The sequence below is a fragment of the Vicugna pacos genome, chromosome 8, assembly GCF_048564905.1.
Source record: "Vicugna pacos chromosome 8, VicPac4, whole genome shotgun sequence".
Lineage (NCBI taxonomy): Eukaryota > Metazoa > Chordata > Mammalia > Artiodactyla > Camelidae > Vicugna > Vicugna pacos.
Window position 1 is genome coordinate 66,821,550 of NC_132994.1, and position 17,189 is coordinate 66,838,738.

The window sequence follows — 17,189 nt, forward strand, 5'->3', positions numbered from 1 at the left end:
TGGCACTTCTGGCTCACTGTCCAGGGGTCTTATCTTGATAATATTCTCAAAATACCTTATTCTGTGTTAGGAGTCCTTGTTGCAAAGGCATCGCCTCCCTTTCCTCCAGTCCCCAAGTTTATTTTCATTTAGTATGTAATTGTGAAAGATAAACACTGTCAAATCCAGGAGAATCATTTTTGTGGAATTTGTATATCATGGCAGATAAGAAAATATTTGGGTACACAATGTCCTACCTGTGACCTTACAAATCAAGACAAATGAGTTGCCACATATTTATAAGACTGACCCTGATCTAGGCATTTAAGAATAAAAAGTAAAGTCTTGTTTTAGTAGATTTCAAATTTAGTGTGAACTTTTAGAAAAAAGAATGAATTCTACTGAATAACGTATTCACAAATATGCAATGTATGTAAATCATACATATATATATTGTCATATGTGTGACTGACAGCAATGCTTATTAAAAATATAAAGTACTTTGGGTCATTTTGGAATTGTGAGCTCATGACCTAAAAAATACATCTTCTGTCCTGAATACAATTATAGACACTTAAAAAAAAATACTTTAGTCTTGAAAACAAGATAAACATCTCTTTAGACCAGAAACAGACCAGAAAATCACATTGGTAGGTGAACAGGGGCTAAAGCCACAGTCATTTTGTAATTCAGGAACTGGAACAGAAAAGTGTAAAGGTTCCTTCCTCCAGTGGGGTGAAAAATGCCATGCCTTGAGTAGTGGGAAACCAAAGTTCAGGTTACCTGAATAAAATCAGGGGCAGTGGTTCTGCCACTCATAAAAAGACGCTGAAAAAAACTATCGGTACCCTCCATGGTACCTAGCTGCAGGAGGGAGAGGATGCTGAGAGAGCCAACCAGACCTAACGTAGGTCCAGCAGCCCACAGGTTCCGTGACTGAGTCAGGGATGTCTCCAAAACTATTGCTGGATGAAAGGAAACCCTGAGATGCTGATGAAAGAGCTGCTTTGGGACTGAGGGTCTTGACAGACTAGTGAAGACAAGTGAAAAGCATTGCATTACAAAGAATGAGAGTGCGAAATACACCTCTTACTCAGTGTGTTTCCTGAAAGCAAAACATCCAACTTACCACTAAAAACCACAGAGCCAGCTCAACAAGCAGAAGATGAGTGCGCTCCTGACCAGGTGGAAATCGCAGAAGCATACATTCAGGACGAACAATGTGATAAAGGAAAAAAAAGTTTCATATAAAGGAACAAGAAATTATAAAAACAAATATAGGCAACAATGAAACAAGAATAGGACAGAATGAAAAATGGAAAACGTACGAACAAAACACATAGCCATGAGAAAGAGAGGGAATAATCGCTCCCCAGAGCAACTCCCAAGAGAATGGGGGACTGACAGGGTCAAGGGCTGTACCCAGAATTCAGCCACAAGATATAAAAAGATGAAACATAAAGAGGGAATTGAGACGAGAACAGCAGTAACACTGAAAGGCTCTAACATGAACCCAACACAATTTTCATCATCAGGAGAGAATTAACAGATGGTCAGGGAAGTAGTATTTTCAAGGAGGGTGGCTGAAAACTTCCCAGAATCAGAAGAATGCCAAACAAAACAAAGCCTTTCATTGAAAGAGAATACCACATGCTGAGCAGGATTAGCAAAATAAAAATAAAAGTAAATCCACACTTTTATGCATTAGAATAGAACCACAGAACTCCAAGTTAAAGATACAAGCGGGATTCCCCACAGGGGAGTAGCAAGCACTGACAGCAGACTTCTCACGAGTGGCATTAGATGCCAGAAAACAGTGGGTGATGGGGTAACACCTTCCAAGTGCTGAGGGAGAAAAGCTATCACCCTACAATTTTATATTTAGCTAAACAAAAATTCAAGAGCGAAGGTGATTTCTGACATATAAACTGAGTTTATTACTCAAATACTTGCTGGACTCTACTTCAGTCAGAAGAGGACAAGATCAGAGAGACGACTGGAATACAAGAGGCAATTAAAAACTAAAATTGATAAAATATGATGCTGAACTTAATGACTGGCTGAAATAAAACCCCATGTATCTCTGTTTAGAAACGGTCTAGAAAGAAGTCTAGTCTTCATCATAATCTTCTGGGCCAATCAGCAGCATTTGACACAGTGACCACTCCATCCTCTTTGAAACACTATTTTTTTCTTGTCTTCCTGGGCACCACACCCATGTTTGCTTTCTATCTCACTGGTCACTTCTTCTCAATCTATTTGCTATTTCCTTCTTAACTCCCTCACCTCCAAGTTTTGGATGGCGGCAGTGCTCTATCTTTAGAACTCTTTTCTCTCTCACTTCTTGATGAACTCATTGAGACTTTTACTAGACCTGACAGTTTTCTGTTTGAAATTCTCAAATTCGCAAGTCCAAAGGTGATTTTTTCCCCTGAATTCAGGACTCATATGCCTAACCACCTATTTGACATCTCCACTTGGTTTTCTCAACTTGGCATTTCAAATGTAACATGTTCTAATCTGACCCTCTTACCTTCTCCCCCCAAATTGTTTCTCCCAGTCTTCCCACTTTCAGTAAATTAAAAGCCTCATCTTTCTAATTACTCAAACAAACAAACAAAACCTTTGAAATCATCTTCGACTCTATTTTATTCAGATCCCACATCAGCAGATTGGCAAATGTGAGACCTCTTAACTGGTCTCCTCCACCACCGTCTGTTTGTACCACTCCTCATCTCTTCCCTTTACTCTTCCATTCCATTCTATTCTCAGCACAGACTGTGCATAGAAAACACCCTTCTAAATCTCTTGTAGGTGAATAACCATGCAGAAGAGTGGCATGTTTTTGGGTATTGGATGATCACATTCTAGAACCCTTAGATGCATCTACTTCCTGTGTATCATGGCAAACAGTGGTACTGAGGGTAATTTGCTGGGGTTTATCTGTAAATACAGAGGGTAAAATCTACATAACTGTTACATTTTTCCTTTCTAGAGTTCACTGATTCTAGTTTTTGCCAAAACAAATCTTCTTAATGTCATAAATGAAAAAAGAAAAATAAAAGTTTTGCAAAAAGATACACATTCCAAGGATTGAAACAGTCAAACACTTTGGAAGATGTGGGTGCCAATGCTTTTTCCTTCCTCTCAAACTCCTTAGGGAGAAAGATGGTTAAGAGACCACTTAATTTCATAGAGTAGAAGAGAGTAAAACAGGAAACTGGTTTCTCCTTTGCAAAGAAATACATTCCTGTGCACAAGATCAAGGCCTCAGATTTTTTGAGCTGTTCAGCCCCAGAAGGACCCAGCACCCAGGGGCAAAAAAGGGTCGGGAGTAGGTGCAGCGGCATCCCAGGCTGCTCCTCCCACACTGGCCACCTTCAAGAACATTTCATTTAGTTCTCGTAGTGAGGTGCAGGGAAAGCTGTGATGGAGTAAGATTAATGGCTCCAGCACCACCATTTTCCCCTCAAAGCTTAGACAAATCTGTTAACAAGGATAACCCATAATTCTGAGATAGTGATCAGAGAGGGATTTCCCTTTGCTGTATGTTACCTGTATCTTCCAAGAAATGAGTAGAAAATTAAATTCTGACCTCATTTCTAGTTGTACAGAATTTTACCCCATGTTGTTTCTTCTTTTTCTGGATTAGATGCAATGATGAAAATCATCCTTATGGAACAAAAGCGAAAATCAACAAGTGGAACTACATCAAACTAAAAAGTTTCTGCACATCAAAAGAAAAATCAACAAAATGAAAAGGCAATCTACAGAACAGGAGAAATATTTGGAAACCATATCTGATAAGAGGTTAATTTCCAAAATATATAAAGAACTCATACCACTCAATAACAAAAAAAAATCTAACAATCTGATTAAAAAATGGGCAGAGGAACTGAATAGACAGTTTTCCAAAGAAGACATACAAATGTCCAACAAGGACATGGAAAGATGCTCAACATCACTTATTATCAGGGAAATGCAAATCTAAACAATAATGAGATGTTATTTCACACTTATTAGAAAGGCTATCATCAAAAAGATGAGCGATAACAAGCACTGTCCAAAATGTGGAGAAAAGGAAACCTTTGTGTATCAGTGATGGGAATATAAGTCGGTTCAGTCACTGTGGAAAACAGAATGGGGGTTCCTCAAATATTTAAAAATATAACCATCATATGATCCAGCAATCCCACTTCTGAATGTATGTCCAAAGGAAATGAAAATAGGATATCAAAAAGATATTTGCCCCACCATGTTTATTGCAGCATTATTCACAAAAGCCAAGATACAGAAACAACCTAAGTGCCCATCAATGGATAAATGGATAAAGAAGATGTGACACACACACACTGGAATATTATTCAGCCATGAGAAAGGAGGACATTTTGCCATTTGTGACAACATAGATGGACCTTTTGGGCATTATGTTAAATGTGATAAGGCAGACAGAGAAAAACAAACACTGTACACTAACACTTATGCATAAGATCTAAAAAAAGCTGAATTCATAAAAACAGAGAGTAGAATCATAGTCACCAGAAACTGGGGGGTAAATGGGGAGATGTTGCTCAGTGGTACAAATTTGAAGTTAGGAGATGAGTATGTTCCGAAGAGCTAATGCACAGTGTTGTGGTTACAGTTAACAATACTGTATTACATATTTTGAAGTTGCTAAGAGACTTGATCTTAAATATTCTTACCTTTAGAAAAGAAAAGAAATGATAATTACATGATATGATGGAGGTGTTAGCTAATACTATTGATGCAATCATATTGCAATATATAAATTTGTTTGAATGATGTGCTGCACACCTTAAATTTACACAATGTTATATGTCAATTCTATCTCAATTTAAAAAATACCTTCACAGTTTGAGCAATGAGCCAAACAAAAAATGACATTTAAAAAGATAAATAGAAAGATATGAACTTAGATCTAAAAAACCAGAATAAGGCGAGGATGGGAGAAATATGGCTTAATAGGAGTATATCTAGGCAATTTACTGGACAGTAAATTCAGTGTTAATCAACAGTGTGATATAAACAAAATAGTTAATGGAAATTTAGAATGTATTAAACAAAGCATGTTTTCTAAAACAAACTGTTCACAGGTCTTCTCTGGGCTGGTTAAATAGTTACGTTTAATTTTGGTCACCACAATTTAAGAAAGAAATTGAAAATTTCTCAGAAGACTAAAAGAACAAGAGTTTAAAAAAAAACTCAAAAAATATCTCATGAGAATACTACTCTTGGAACAAAGGTGTTTAAAGACTCAGATAATCTGAATCGTAATATTTGAAGTGATACCATGTAGAAGAGAGTACCAATCTGCTTTGTAAGATCCCAAATGCTAGAAGATGGATCGATGAACAGAAGCAATTGGGAGAGTCTTGCTTCCATAAATAGAAAGTCTGTCGGATACTCAGATAAGACCTTAATTTACCAGTGAGGTTAGTCAAGCTTTCCTGAGCATTCAAGTCAAGGCTGGACAATTCTGAAAAAGGTTGATTTCCAGGGGCCTCATGGATGGTTTCACTGAGAAAATTGTTCTTAGTTCTGAGGTTATTGCTCTTGAAATGGGCTGCCCAAGCTGAGAACTCTCTTCAAGATACAGTGGCGGAAACTCTAATTTGCAAAGATGCAGGCACCCCAAGACATGGAAGCAACCTAAATGTCTATCGATAGAGGACTGAATAGAGAAGTTGTGGTGTGTGTGATGGTCAAGATGTTGCTATTGGGCAGAGTATTGATTACAGAAAATCAGACTGAATTGGCAAAGAGCTGGCTCTGCACAGCAGTATCAGTGACTTACTGTCTCACTCTTGGTGTGACAGTATTCTTAGAACCCAAACTTAGAAATACACCAGTGGTGATGCTCTCCATTCCCACCCCCAAGCTGTACTCCACCCATGGCGTGTAAATGACCTCTGGGGTCAGTCTGCGCCTACATCTCGCCTCTGCCATCCACTGGATGACCTTCGGTTAGTTACCTCATCTCTTTTTGTCCCAGTGTCCTTACCTGCAGATAACTTGATGATAACAGAACACAACAATACACCATCACTACCGTAAGGATTAAGTGGACTGAATGTGTAAAACACTTGGAACAAATCCTTGTGCATACAGTAAGTGCTCAATAGTGACAGCTCTCTCAAGGTAATGCTGGACAGAGCTGTTCATAATGTTGCCAAAACGTTGGTGTTGTACAGCGTTTTCAGGCTACAGATGTTGAAGATTTCCATCACCATCTTTCTGCTGAGAGACCATTTCACGTCTTACAGGGTGGGTTGTAGTTTTGTGTCCATTGGTTAGACTCTTCCTGTCTCAGGGATCTACATACACAAAGGCTTACTCGGTGAAGAAAGAAGACCAGTGCTTTGGTTTTTCCTTTTACCACGAACACTGTAATTTTTATCACATGTAAACGAACCGAATCTCAAGTGACTCACAGTACCCACAATCAACTCCTTATCCGACAATCACAATTCATTATAATTGCAGCCATCTTGTCATGTTTAGTGAAAGCATTCAGTTTCGTCACATAGTTGTTGATTCAGTGTTTAGCCCCCAAAAGATATTTGCTAAATAAGCCAAATTTGTGAGGCCCTTTTTAGCACTGGGACGGACAAGGAAGCTGTTCACCATGTACAGATATTTATTCCTAGTTGGGACTTCTTTTCCCTGCGAAGGAAAACAACTCAATTCTCAATTTAAAATTTCTGATAACTCCTCTGCTTGAGCTAACTCAGCATCTATCTATATAAAGGAGTAAGCTTTCATTGCCACTTCTTACCTCCTAACATGCTCATCTAAAAAGAGTGCTATCCAAACCGGGTTTTCCCTTTTTGGGGGTGTGTGGAGAGAGGGGTATTTTTTCGCATGCTTTTTTCAAAATTACCATATTATGATTACACTAAAAGAAATTCAAGAAGTAAACCCTTAGTGCATTCAGAGAATAATCGCTAAGAATATGATTCAGTCCACTCTTTTGGCGGTTAGAACCTGGCTCCATCAGTAAATACGTTCATGTGTTTCTTTTTCCTTGGCAATATATGAAGCTTGCTAAAATGCCACATTATGTTGAGTCAGCAATTCTTTCATTATATGTTCATAAATATTCATGAACACATAAATATGTATCATAACATATAAATATATAAAAGGACTAAAAATTAATTCCTCCTGTGCTTTTCTTTATCGTTAAAGCACAGAATTAAATCCATGTCCTTCCTCTCCTTGTTTTGGCTCAGGAGTATCTATCGGGTACATCTGAAAGCATTATTTGATGGGGCTGTTTGAAAAAGGCACCTGGGGCAGCTCAGCTGCTAATTTTTGTCCCCAGAAGATTCAGCCATTTCCATTCTGTAAGACATCACGCCTTCTACTCTGATAATTCTGTACTTCTATCAGCTTTCTATTCTATTTTCTTCTTCTAACTATGTGTACCAGCCTATTGATATGAGAACCAGACTGTGACCTCTTCAGGAGTCTCCGTTTTCTTAGTATCCCCAGCACCGGCGGGGGTGCCTCCTCCAGGCGGTCTCTGCAGACCCTCCCAGCCTGTGGGAAGGCGCCTGGCACTGCTTGACCTCCTTTGACCTGCAATTCCATCTTGCTTTGTGCCTTTGTCATTGGTGTTTTTCTTCCCTACTAGACTATGAGGGCAGGGTCTGGGCCATTCACTGCAGTACTCTTGGTCCACGTGGAAGTACACTTATGAGTCTCAGCTAAGAACTGATGTTTTGTGAGCTGGGGCAAGTATTCCACTCCTCATGGAACCACCCTGCTGTTTTGCTCTGAAGAAATTTAATTTAACTAGGAGAATTTTCTTTCATCAAGTTTATCCCATCTTTTTTAATTCTTTATATGTTGGTACCTACCCATGTTTGTGTATTTTGGAATCTAACCTAAGCCAGTATTTAATTCCACACATAAGTATAAAAATTTGTTATTTTGATGCAAATATCATCAAAGTGATAAAGTGGTTAAAAAAAAAAAGCACCATATTTTCCAGGAATCTCACCACATGAATAAACTTGAGAGTCAGTGAACTCAGTCAAGGCACATTCAGTGAGTGAAACTGAGAAAAAGAAGGCTTTTCTAGCACAAGTGAGTAACAGATGCTCTCACAGAGGCCAGATTTGCTCCAAGTGAAGGGAAAGATTATGCAATTACTTAGTCATTTCAGAAAGTCTAGAAGACCAATCCAGATAAAGAAGCACTTTAAAAAAATCTAATGTTTTCTTGGCTTATTTAGGCTTTGCTTCGGATTAGAACAGCAGCATTAGCTTAGGGTGAATGTTTTAGAAATGGGACCAAAAATACATTAGAGCAAGCAATTTTGTCATAAACACTGCCTGGCGACAATGAGACTCCTTAGCGTGGCCCTATTACTGCCATTGTGCCATTCTAGAAAATACCAGTGATTAATATGGAGTCATAATGTGTTTACTTAGGGAAGTAACTGACAGCACTCTCATCTATGTGACATATTCATTTTGGGATTCATCAAGCTGCTTTTCAGAGAGCCGACGTCCTCATTGTTTCAATTCACATAAAAAAGGATAAGCAAGTTAACATAAGGAAAGGAAAAAAAGAGACAAAATGGGAAAAGAAAAAAAAATTCAGTAGAGAAATCACAAAACCACAACATTTGGACAAAGGGTGTGCCAGAGACTGTTTCTCCTAATAGTAATTATTCATATAATTATTTTAGATAGTTACACAAGCAAGGATAATTGCTGTGAAAATTCAACATAGAGCAATGTTATATAGACACGTTAAATGGGAATAAAGGGATTAATACCATGTGGAAGCATCTCCAGAAGGAGCTAAAGCATCCGAAATGCATCCCATTTATGTTTGTGTTTAAGGTAACGTCCCTGTATGCTGTGCAGAGCCTCTTCTACCACTAAGCCAGCGCAGGTTACCTCTGATTCTCTCTTGCACTTTGTAACACGTCCATACTGAACAGCAGCTCAACTCTGCCGTCTCCTCAGACGCATTCAGCACATGAGGTAGTATATGGTATACACTTTGGTATATAGAAGTACAGTATATTCTTTCCAAAGTTACCTTCTGTATACTTTGTCTTACATTAATAGACATCTTAAAAACAGAACACTTAAAGCTGCAATTAGTAATCAGTACACTTTCTCAAAAGCCCATGTTCGTATTCAAGGTGAAGAGGATTTATGATCATCTTTCTACTTAGCACATTATTATGTCTATTTAATCAAAATAATTATTTCCTTTCACTCTGCCTTTAACGTAAGTCATTTCAGCAAACTGGTCCCCGTTACAAAGTTCATACCAGTTCAATCTCTCTCTCTTTTTTAAACAAATACACCAACCTCCAGGAAGTACACAATGATGGAATCAATTCAATCAGCTCTCTTTACTCACACAGCAAAACATTTTTACTCATTCCGGGAAGAGTGGGCAGCAGCTATTAGAGAGGCTGAACATGACGATGGAGGAATTAAGGCTTTACCCAGAAGCCCCCGACGCAGCCATCCCCAACCACCCACGAAGTACCCTCCAAAACACAGAAAAGAGATACAAAATAACAGGTTTTGTATTTCTGGGGGGAGGCCAGGAGGTGGGGAACCATAATTACTCTCCATCTTCCTATATCCATGGAAAAGCACTGGTAATGAAAGAAACTGTTGGTTTGATTTTTAACAAAGAATAACTTGGAGGGACGAAGTGGATGTTGGCAGTAACATCCAGGACATAATCAGGTCAGATGGGCTTGATAAATACCAACTTCAAACTTCTAGGGTTATTGTGAAGATATTAAATATTCTCTCTATACAAGATATATACGTATATTCATGTATGTGTGTCTATGGTAACTGTATATATATATATACATAAATATATATATATATATAAATACCAGTTATCTGTATGTTTTTTACATATGCATGTTTTTCACTGTCTCCGAAATCCTCTGTGCTCTGCTCACTACATTTTATGGTACATACGTGTATACATATGTTAATATGTGTTATATATATAATACTATTACACATACAATACACACATATAAGTATATATATTTACAGAGAGAGAAGCTAGCAGAATGATAGGCACATAGTAAGTGGTCATATCATTAGCTATTCACGCTGCCATCATAATGCTACTTTCCCAGCTCACTGATCCTCTGATTGAGAACAGTGACTCTCACACTATTGATGGTAAAGGACCAGGGTGTTTCTTTGTCTTGTTCTTTGTTTCTAAATTTCCAATCAGCCATGGAGCAATGCTTTGGTCAAATACAATAAAAATAAATAATAAAGTGAAAAAAAAAAGTAATGTACAAGCCCCAATTACTTTTTACTATCAGATTTAACAGACACAAAATTACTCTGTCAAAGTGCTGGAAACATTGCTAGATGCTTCCTCTCCATTTCGTTACTTACTTTGTTGCTGACCAATGAGAAATGTTTTGCAAAGCAGCACAGGGATACACACCCTGAGTAGCAATATTCTATAGTTTGTACCAAATGCTGGAACTGGCTTTGTCAGGAGAATATACTCTCTTATAGTAGTGACAGGTCAAATCATAGCTCTACCTCGTACTCTTTGGACAAGTCACCATTCTGAGCCCTAGGCCACGCAATTGAAAAATGAAGACAATAGCATGATCTAATTCTCCAGGATGTGTGAGGGTTAAATGAAAGGGTCCTTGTAGTAAGCACAGTGCTGGGCACAAGGTGAGCTCTCAACCTGTGTCAATCACACTTATTTTTATGCTTCTGTCCTTTCTATGCAAGTGTTTTGAAGATAAGGGAACTATCGAATAGTTATTTGTATCTCCAGCATCTCAGGCAGTGCCCGACTATCACTAGCTGCTCAGTTAATGTTGAGGATAATGATTTCTCAGGTGGGGTCTGAAACATTAGTGTACTTAGGAGAGTGCAAAAGTATATGCAGTTCATACACTGTTGGAACACATGCCATTGCATTGCTCTGTTCCACGCAATTCATAAGCCATTAAGATATTTAAAAAATAAAAGATGGTGATTATCATAGGTCTCAGCGAACGTTGGCCTCATGAAACTGGGGCTTCTGACACTGTGTTACTGAGTTAGAGAAGAGAGAAGTGGGCCATATAATTAAATAGAAGGGGGGGTGCAGAGAATTCTTTAAAACATTTTTTTTAAAGACTACTTTAAAGAGCAGCTGTAGGTTTGTGACAAAATTGAGAGGGAGGTAGAAAGATGTCCCATTTACCTCCTACCCACCTTCAGCATAACCTCCCCCATTACCAACACCATTCACCAGAACGGTGCCTTTTTTTTTTTAACCAAGGATGAACCTACATTGGAGCATAATAATCATTCAAGGTCCATAGTTTACCTTAGGGTTCACTCGGTGTTGTGTATCTTACAGGTGTGAACAAACGTGTGATGGCATGTATCCATCATTATAATATCATAGGAGCATTTTCACTGTCCTAAACACCCTCTGTGCTCTGCCTATTCATCTCTCCTCCCTGCATTCCACCCCTGACAGCCACTAATCTTTTTATTGTCTTCACAGTTTCGCCTTTTCCAGAATGCCTTATACTTTGACTCGTACAGGACGTAGATTTCAGATCGGTGCCTTCACTTAGTAACATGCATTTAAGGTTCCTCTGTGTCTCTTCACTTTTCATGGCTTGATAGCTCATTTCTTTTTAGAGATGAATAACACTGGATGTACCACAGTTTATCCATTCACCTATTGAAGGACATCTTGGCTGCTTCCAAGTTTTGGCACTTATGAAGAAAGTGGCTGTAAACACGGTCCACAGGATTTTGTGTGGACCAAAGTTTCCAAACTCCTTTGGGTAAATACCAAGGAGTGTGATTCCTGGATCTTATAGTAAGATTATGTTAGTTTTGTTAGAAACTGCCTAATTATCTCCAAGTGGCTGTGTAATTTTATGTTCAACCAGAATTTTTTTTTTATCTAGAAATTTTTACGTACGTTCTCATGCAACCCTCAGAAAAAAACCTATGAGGTAGCTACTGCCATTTTATATATAAAGAAACTAAAACCAGAGGGATGAGTCATTGGGTAGCTGCCTAATACTCAGGTGTATGAAGACTTGACTGTTGATCTCTACAGAATATGATCCTTCTTTAAACTTAAGACTGTTCATATCCAGAGTCTATGATCTTTCTCTGTGAAGAACTCCTAGGCAACGTGGTCTAGCACAGATTTCTACAGCAAAGCTCTCATAGGATCTAACAAGTGATCATAATCTGCAGTAAGACCCTCATGCAAATTTCTCTGCCAGGCAATGGGCATATCCCAGATGCTTCTGAGAAGCTGGGTGGCTCAGTCCATCCATGGTGTGTGATTTTGTCAGTCTCTCTCGATGGTCTAGATTTCTCTGCCTTTCCATAATAACTTGGAGTCATCAGAGTTGAATTGCTGTTCAGAAAAGAAACCTATAGAATGGTCAGCACTTACTTAACTATCTCCTGGTGGTTCATGATATAAATATATTTTCAGTTATTTTGTTTCCATTTCATATCAGCTATGAAATGTTTGAGCTCAAGTGAAAAATACACAGACTGTGGTTTACAATGGAAGGTTTACAAATCTAGAAAATCAATGAACATGCATCTGTTAAGTTCTACATACGGTTCATATCTAGCCAAAGACAGTGTCTTAATTTTCATCTTTGACGCATCAGTTTTTATTAAGTTGGTTGCCATGAAAAATTGTACATTGGCTTTGCAACAGAGGGGCAACCCCTTCATCGCAATTACATCTCCCAAGGGGCTTCTAAAATGTTTCAGAAAACAGTATAAATGTTATTTCAGTAGAATTACCATAAGGAAACATATCACTCATCTCTTGTACAACCACCCCATTCTGCTCCATCCTCTCTTCCGGTCTCTCCTCAGTCCCAGCCCGGGACATGCAGTTACCATCTTTTCATCCAAAAGGGCTTGCCGCACTGAAGAACGTCTTATAGGCTTCTCCTACTTTTCCAGCTTGATGTGCCATTGGCAGGCCTTTGATAACTTGAGGATACTCTCTGAAATTTTCAAAGAGTGTTTAGCAGTCAGGGTCCCAAGAGGTAACCAATGGCACAGTCAGATATAAAGAGTATTTAATAGTGAGTTGTTTAAAGAAGGTATGGGAAAATGTAGGGAAACCCTAACAGATAAGGCAACACCCTGGGGTTAGGTAACAGTAATAAGTAGTAACAGGTGACATCACCACTCCTAGTCATGCAGGACTGAGGAGGGAAAGTAGTTCCCAGAACCTAGGGACAGAGAGGACTCGGGGGGAGAGGCCTGACCAAAGCTGTGACCTCAGGTAGGTCAAGAGACGCCATCAGCCCAGGTGACTGTGCAGGAAATAATATCCCAGCCACTTCCTCTGCCTCCCCTTCATCTCCTGCCGGTGCTCATCATTGGCCACATACATTGATGTAACCCATACAGATCAGTTTCCTGAGACACAAGAGGGCAGAAAAGAGAGGGGACCATTCTGGAGGGGCAAATGAAGGCTCCCCAGCAGTGACAGCTGCTCTGTTGGCCCATTTTCATGTGTGCTCTGTGTACTGACTGACTGATGACAAAATGTACTGAAACGGGTTCACTTACCCTTACTTAACGTTGTTAAGTGTTATATCTAGTCCTAACACAAGATGGAAACGAAACTCGGATATGCCTTAAGAGGTGTGTTAGAATTCAGGTGAATTTAATGACTATTAACTTGAGAGTTTCATGTCATTCTTGAAATATACAAAGGAGGATTTTTTTCAGCATTTAAAATTTTTTGAGGAGGAAATGAACTCTGCTATCCTCAAGAAAAGAGCTGCCCCTACTGACGAGACCAAATTTACACAATTTCTTCTATTTCCAAAGCTTATAGTGTTTTCTGTGGTGTATTGTAAAACAATTAACTTCTGGCTGTTTATTCTCACACATCCAGCACGGCTAAAAGTCAGCAATGTTCTGTGGATCCCAAGTCAGTGTTTCTGAGTTTTAACACAAGACAAAATTAATTCAACACGAGTGGCATTTCTCCCAATAACACAGCCGCTTCACTGTGTTTGGCTCTGCGTCCCTCTATTCAACTAGTCATGTAAAATTTGTTAAGAAACTATTCATTTCCAGTCTTTTTTTTCCCTGTTTTTTCTTTAATGGAGGCACTGGGGATTGAACCCAGGACCTTGTGCATACTGAGCAATACCTTTCCCCAAGAACACTATTTTCAAAAGCTTCCTCACAACAAAATTCCCTCTTAAACCAGAATGAATGAGAGAAACACTGGGAACTCTCTAGTTACCATATTGAAAAGACCATGGAGTAGAATGGAAAAAAAAATATGTCTCCTTAATTCTGTAATTGGCAGGAAAAAGGCTGCCTTCCTTGTTGTGAGGTATGGAGATGTTACAAACAGGATCCAGTTTATTAGAATTCCTCCTGAGCCTTACTTAATTGGATGTTGTCAGCAATCTTCAGTCTCATTATTGGTTGCATTGGTTGTATTTTTAAAAGGATTTTTGCACATACAGCTGCCCATGGTTTGTATCGATGCTAGATTACTTTATAGATCGGTTGACTGATTGATTGTTTGCCTTTCGTATGGAAACGTCAGGCTGGGAAAGGAACTAAAATCCATTCTTTGAGCTTTTCTTTTGAAGTACAGTGTTGAGAGAAAAAAGCTTGGCGAGGCAGAGATCATCATCTGATCCCCTGTTAGTGCAATTCAGCGTGAAACCACAGGCTACCCTCCCTGGGTGCTGATTAGAATAGAGAGCAAAATTGGGCTGATTATTTCAACTAGATGAATTTACAAAATGATGAGTAAGTAACAATACAAATAAACAAATTTGTGCGTTTTATTCTGTGCTGTGCTTAAAATTATTTATATAGATCAAATTAGGCAACCTAGCTTTAAATAAACTGAAAATACTTGGATTTGTTATTTTTGTAAAAGTCTATTCTTATTTGTCATTCACAGGTAAACCTGGTTCAATGTTCATACCATTTTCAGAGAAAACAATTGAAATTTAGTGTATAATAAAAATGAATATTACTCTTTTTAAAATAGGGCTGGAAGATACAAATTGCCATTTGGGAAGGATAAGATTAATCAAATCTCCAAACTATATGCCAGAATGTACACTAAATATATTCCAGACATAAGTGCAAAAAATTGAAAATATACAAGTATTACAAGAAAACGTAGGTGAGTTCCTTTATAACCTGGGAGAGGGGAAAGTCTTAGAAATCATGATCAAATTCCAGAAAAAAATAAAAGAATCTGCATGGCAATAAACAAAGCAAAACAAAAAATGACCACCATAAGCATAATCAATGGACAAATGACAAAGTAGAAGAAAATACGTTACATTCATACCTTAAAGGGTTAGTTTCCAGATAAATAAAAAGCTCTTTTTAGAAGAGGAAAAAGACCAAAAACCTAATAAAGGATAGATAAAGGTGTATACAGATGGTTCACTAAAAATAAATATATAATTGCACTTCATAATAAGAAAAAAATTTAACCTTATGCATAACCAAAGAAATACAAATTATATTACATTGATACACCACTTTCCAAGTATCATATTTATAAATCAAAAGTTTGACAACATACCCTGTCAGAAAAGCTGTGAAGAAAGAGCTACTTTCTGTATATTACAAGGGAAAAACTTGCTCAGCCTTTGTGATGGGAAATTTGACACTATTTAACAAAAGTACATGAATTTATCCTTTGATCTAACCAACCCCACTTCCAAGAATCTACCATGAAGATTCATTTCTAAAAATATGAAAGAGCACACGCATGTGGTTATACATTACAACATAATTTATAGTAACAAAAGACTAGAAACAACCAAAATGTCCATGGCGACGGGGGCTGGCTGAATAAACTGTGATACAGTCTGTGGTGAAGTGTTAGCCAAGCCCTTTTCCCTTCTACACTCAGTTAACTTATGCTTAACTGTACTCCTGGCAACTTGGTAAATACAGAATATCAACTATATCCCAGCATTATTGTCCCTGATACAAATGACCCCTGCCTGGTACATTGTTTCTGGACTAGGGGGAGTTGTAAATAAATTGTAAAATATCTTCACTGAGGATGGTGACTTTTATAACTAAGCATATGCCTTGTGGGGACACTGAAAACTATGCCTATGGAAATGTTACAAGACATACTGACTCCTGTGGGAACCTGGGTTCTCCCCACCCTTCCCCAACCCTTACCCTCACTCAGTCTTCTGTGGATCTCACCTCCTTTTGCCTGAGATGTGTCACCCAGGGAGAAGCCCCCTGCACTGCCTTTTGGGCTGAAACCAGCAGGGACTATGGTGTGGATTTCTGCTGATTTGGGATTCCTGTCCTTTATCCTTCTAAGCAGACTGACAGTCTTGGTTAGGAGAGCCTAAGAAAACTCACTGAAAGGCACGCCTACAAAGTGGACAACTATGCACCCATGAAAAATGAGAAATCTCTCTCTAAACTGATATGGAATAATTTCTAGCATATTTAACATATGTGTTAAATGAGGAAAGAAAAGGACAGAATAATGTGTGTGTGTGTGTGTGTGTGTGTGTAAAAGGGAAATAGAATACAGGTGAGTGTTTCTGTGTATAAACACATACATATTTTTGCACACATATTTGTTTACTTTCACTGAAAGGAACAAAAGAGATAATCATACTGGTTACAGGGGTGGATAGGTAGGAATAAAGTAAAAGGAATAGGGACTATTAGTAGTCAGATTTCTCAGAGTATAACTTTTTACATAGTTTTGACTTTTGAACCATGTTTTGCATGTTCAAAATCTAAAAATTGTTTAAATTCTGAAACTGAACACAAATATAAACAAACTAATAGTATATTAAATGAATAATATAATCGTATACAGAAAAATGTACTCAAGAATTTTTAAATACCATACTCTGACTATACATCCTTGGTGGGTTATAAATAAAGAAATCTTAAACTTTACTCAGTAGGTTTTGTGTTAACAGTGAGACTGGTACTGCCATTATGAAACTATTATACACACATATAGGATGATACGAATATATTATTTATATAATAAGTTCATGTAAAATAATAGTATTATCAAGAACCAAGATTCTCAATGATAAAAGAAATAGAACTATAAAATAAAAGTTAAGAAAAAATTACTATTGTAACTGAGTTAGAATTATTCATGTGGTCTTATGA

At 38.0% G+C, this 17,189-nt stretch overlaps 1 protein-coding gene across 1 annotated transcript in view; it reads right to left on the reverse strand.

Annotated features, from left to right (window-relative positions):
• Positions 1-17,189, reverse strand: part of RGS17 (regulator of G protein signaling 17) — an 86,446-nt gene that overhangs the window by 26,476 nt on the left and 42,781 nt on the right. The window lies entirely within an intron of this gene.